Genomic DNA, 5,237 nt, shown 5'->3' on the forward strand with positions numbered 1-5,237 from the left:
GTATGTCAGTCAGTTTGTATTATCCTCGTAAAGAAATATTTGAAGGTTCCTTCATTTGTGGTGCGCAGTTACTTGGACACTAATATGCTGTCAACCGAAAACAGATTGTTGTTGGAAAAATGACTAAAAATATGTAAGTACGAAAAGGGACATAATCTTATCAACGTAAGTGCAAAAGTTATGGTCCTATGCCATTAATTTTGTATAACCCTGGTAAATAAGTGTATACATTTTATTAGTTTCTGGGGTACTAACTTGCTGACAATCGCAAACAGACGTTTGTTGAAAGAAAAACGTCTAAGTACAGATAGGGGAATTATGTACTTGCAATAAAAGCAAGCGTTATGTAACCTATGCCATTCAGTTGGTATGATCATTGGAAGGGAAATTATAAAGTTTCAATCGGTTGTGATGAGTACGGACACAAAAAATGAGCTTGCTGAGAACCGTTACCAAGGTGCTACACGCCGAGCTGGAATTTGCGTCATTATTCCTTTATATAAAAGAAAGAATCACTTAAATTTTTTGCCCCACTGTAAAGAAATTCCCAAGTGTTAATTTATGTGCATTGTCTTAAAAGTAAGGTTTGGCAAAATACGTCATGGTTGGTAATAATTGAAAATGACATTTCCATCAGTTACATTATTGGAAGAGAAGCATGGACTTTTAAAATCGAAGATTTCATCTTAATCACTTTTTATTACTATTTTCTTTATTTAACTACCAAAAATGAATTAAATGATTTTTTTTGCACATTAAGTGTTTTGCACGTAATTGTTTTAATAAGAAAATGTAATACGTTGACTGTTGGTTTCATTTGCTGAATGTCAATATGATGGCGTTGATTTCACAAAATCAAGCTCCTTCCTGTACGAAATTTTACAGCTGTAAAAGACCTGTATTTTTGTTCAAAGTTACAGTCATTATTATTTCAAATTTACACCTGTAGATTTTATATAACAACATTTATTTTACAGCTGTAGATTTCAATTTACAGCTGTAAAACGACTGTAAAACAGGTCGAAAAATGCAACAAATGAGATACAGCTGTAAAAAACTTACTGCTGTAAAAATGTTACAGCTGTAGAAATATTACAGGTGTTGAAAAAGAGGGCATTATTTTAAGGGACGAAAGCAGAGGTACAAAAAGTTTTAGTATAAATTGTAATCTCCTAGAAAGGGTAGCAATTACTACAAAAATGGCAAAATAAATAATATTGTAAGTAAAAAACAAAATGTATTATTTTTACAGTATAGAAATTGCAAAATTCCAGACTATGATACAAGATAGAAACTATGCATTAGATCTTTTTTTATACAATTATCTTTGTCATGAAAACATATGACAATCTTGTCATTATGACTTTTAAACTTATCAGCTTCAAATATAGTGTAAATAGTTAATATATGTACTTCAACATGTCCTTTTACAACTATATTAAATAACTAAACATTTGCACTTACACCACAACGGTTAAAATTCCAATATTTTAGATGATGTAGTGTCTCTGTGAATTTCAGTTATATCCCGCCAAAATGCATTAAAGATGGCTGACAATACTCATGTTTCCCTCCAAAAAAGTTACAGCTGTAATTTTGAGACATGACCATTTTACAGCTGTAACTTTCAATTAATTTTTACAGCTGTATTTTTGAGACCTGCATGTTTTACACCTGTAAATTTCAACTGTATTTCTGGTCATAAGTTCAACTTACTGATCTTTTACAGCTGTAATTTCAAAATACAAGTCTTTAACAGACGTTTTACAGCTGTACAACAGGTCCTATTTTCATACAGGTAGTCCGTCGCTTATATTTCTGAATATTTTATGATCTTAGACAAATGGTAACTTCCTGAAAATAATCAAAATTCTGTCAAATAGAAAAAAACTTAACTTTCTTGATATCATTTTAGCATTACATTCTAGGTATTAATATACAGAAAATAGATGAAAATCTCACACAGACTACATACATGAATTTCAATGTTTTGTTTTTTGAAAAAAAGGTTAAATCATTTTTGATGAAATTGTAATTTATACTCTAATCCGACATTCATTCGTTCGTTTGTTTTTTGTTCTTTGATTACTTCATTCTTTCAGGCTTTCCTTCATTCATTAACAATACTTTCGACCAGTCCCAAATATACAAACACATAAAAATTATATTTATATACACTATATTCGCTGTAGTTTGAACCAAACTGTTGAACACAGGTCACAAAAAAAATTTGTCAGATCAAATATAACTGAATATTAGGGTAAAGTCTCTCTGTGCTGTTTCTTCATTGTAATATGATATCAAAGCTACAACTACTATACAAACTGCTATGAATGGTGTTAAGAACACTACATGAATAGATTGTCATACCTAGAGATTTTCAAAGTATTTCACGTGTATTTTATAACTAAAATTGCAAAAACATACGAGGAGTCAAGCGTAAAACAATGATTCTGTTCTTATTATTTCTGTAATTTGCAGAACAGTATTTGACAATTGACATTTACTAGCCGTAAGTTGACAAAATATTGCTCTACAATGCACATTTTTAATAAAATCTGGAAAGTAGATCCCTCGGAAGCACCGAGAACAAAGCAAACAGCGAAAATTGCAGACTCGGTTTTATTGAGTCTGTTCATGAGCAGTAATGGAATATGCAACACTGCTCACGCCCCCTAGCACCGTCTTAAGCAGTATTCAATCTTCAAATCTAAATGAGTTGAAATCAATGATCCCGAAGGACCAGAAAATATAACAACCATATTTTCAAAAGCTACATTGTATCGAAAGGGAATTCAGACAATAAAAATCTTGAAAAATGGTGTATTTTTTTGACAATATTAGACAATGAATTGTAATCAAAACTGATTATGTATGTTCAAAAGTATACACAACTAATGTGTAAAGGCGTTTTTATTAACTATTAAATAGTCCGAGAACTTTAAGGTTTTACAGTTACTTAAAAACTTTTAATGACCTATACATTTTTGGAAAATGCATTTAAAGCATAAAGTAATACGATTGTGACCCAGATGATAAACCAAAATAAAAAGACATTTTAGAAACAACATAAGGTGGCAGATATCTGTTACTTAAGAATCTTTTTTGTTCTGTTCAGAAATATTTAATAGGTCAAAACTTTCATTGTAAAAAGGCGTAAAGTTTTCTCTCCGAGGTTGACATTTGGATACGAACGGTTTCGGTGAGAAACACAAAGTAAGTAGTACTATTTTCCACTTACTTACCTTTATTTCTGTGAAGTCGTTTTGTGGGAGTTACCATTTACATTGCCACAATTCACATAGTTTCAAATTCAGTCAGGGAACTTCAGGCAAGGTTTCGTCTTCATTTCTCGTGGAAATGTGATTGATTTAGCATTTCGTAAAACGCATCCTTAACTACAATGAGTTTACAAAACAGACAACCATTCTAAAAAAGACGAAAAAAATACATATGACAAAAGTGCAACAATAAAGAAGATTTGAATAAATGATTTACAAAATTTGCTTCCTCGACTCAGTTTAAACATTCAACATTAGGACTATATGAGCTAGGGTATTTTCATGAAAATGTGGGAAGAAGTAGGAGACAAATAAATCATTTCTTTATATACATCTATCGAAAGTTTATTTACACCAGTTATTTTGAAAATTCTTTTGAAGATGTATCTTTCCGCCTTTGTGTTTTGTAAAGGTTTGCATATTAAATGATTTTTTTTTTCATTTTTAAAAGGGAACAAAACATATAATTTACTAAAATATACACCACGGCAGCTCCCTTTGTGTGCCTCAGTGAAGTTACAGCACTGGAACCTAAATCTTTCAAAATTATATGAAAATATTTTTTTTCGGGAAATCATGATATCACAACACTGTAGTAAAGCAATGTGTTTACTTTTGGAACAAGCTAGTGTCCAGTCGGTCAAGCACTCTTGTGAACACTACAAATAGACCCTCTCAATGATCAGAAATGACATAAGAATTGTCATTGTTGAACATTCAATAAAATCAAGTTAATTTAAACTTTTTTTTTGTTTCTTACAAAATACATTCTGAAACAGCAGCTTCAGAAAATTATGCTTACACAGAAAAATTATAATTAGACTTTGCCTGTGTAACAAGCTCATTCTTCCAAGAAATGGACCAGTTTGTTCCATGGATTTAAGTTCTGGTGAAACACTCAAACATTCTTAACACCTCTTTAGTAAATTTTAATTTTGGAAAGAGGCATAGGACATATTCTACCAGTGTGAAATGTTTGTAGGGTTAGCGGCCTTTAGTGGTGCTGAATCAAAATGTTAAAATATACCGACTAATTTAAAGCGTTTGTTCTTTAAATAATTTGACATTGACACAAACGAAATATAAGAAGTCGATTTAAATCTTCTTTGGTGAAATTTGTTAAAAGTTGACATGCATATTTGAACTTTCTTATATCTATAAATTTCTGTAGATTTAGTAGTTTTCCCACCACTTTTATTTCGTAAATTGGTAGCAAGACATGATTATTCGCAATACTGTTTTGATTTGCGTCTTGCTCTGCTCGCAAATATTAGCGAAAATAAACCCATCATAAATACCATAAAATCTACATAGGTTACAAAAACATTAAATAAGTTACCCGCTATTTCAATAAATTTGTCTCCGTGGCCGAGCGGATAAGTTTGCCGACTTCGAATCACTTGACCCTCAACGCTGTGGGTTCGAAAACTTTCTTGGGTGTAGAGCTTGTGCACGTAAATAGTCAATCCATCTGGCTTAAGGAATGCCGTGGGTTCTATCCAGGTTCACATCCGTATGTGAGATATGGCTGGGATGGGCACTGGGAGTCCTCATCCACCACTTGAAAATGGAAAATAACCATTTGGCCTAAAATTGTGTCCATGCCACTTAGAATTTAACAAACTAAACAAACAGTATTTAAATGGATGAATCCAACGTATGCAATCCTGCCATAGTATACCATTAAATATAGTATTTGCAGAAGGCTATGTTTAAAGATATACATAGAAAAAGTTCAACCAAACTAAACTAGGGTATTCATGGTATAAAATCAGTTTCATGAAAATCTACATTGTGTAATAATTTCGATTCCCCTAAATGTTATCAAAATACGATTTTCCCATAGACTCTCATTATGAAAACCTGTGTGAGGTCCAAATTCTCAAATCAGGCTAGTAAAAGATCAAGCACACGGCCCTTTGTTTTCTTTGTTTATATTTTTTAAACATAGTATAT

This window comes from Mercenaria mercenaria, chromosome 6 (assembly GCF_021730395.1).
Source record: "Mercenaria mercenaria strain notata chromosome 6, MADL_Memer_1, whole genome shotgun sequence".
Taxonomy (NCBI): domain Eukaryota; kingdom Metazoa; phylum Mollusca; class Bivalvia; order Venerida; family Veneridae; genus Mercenaria; species Mercenaria mercenaria.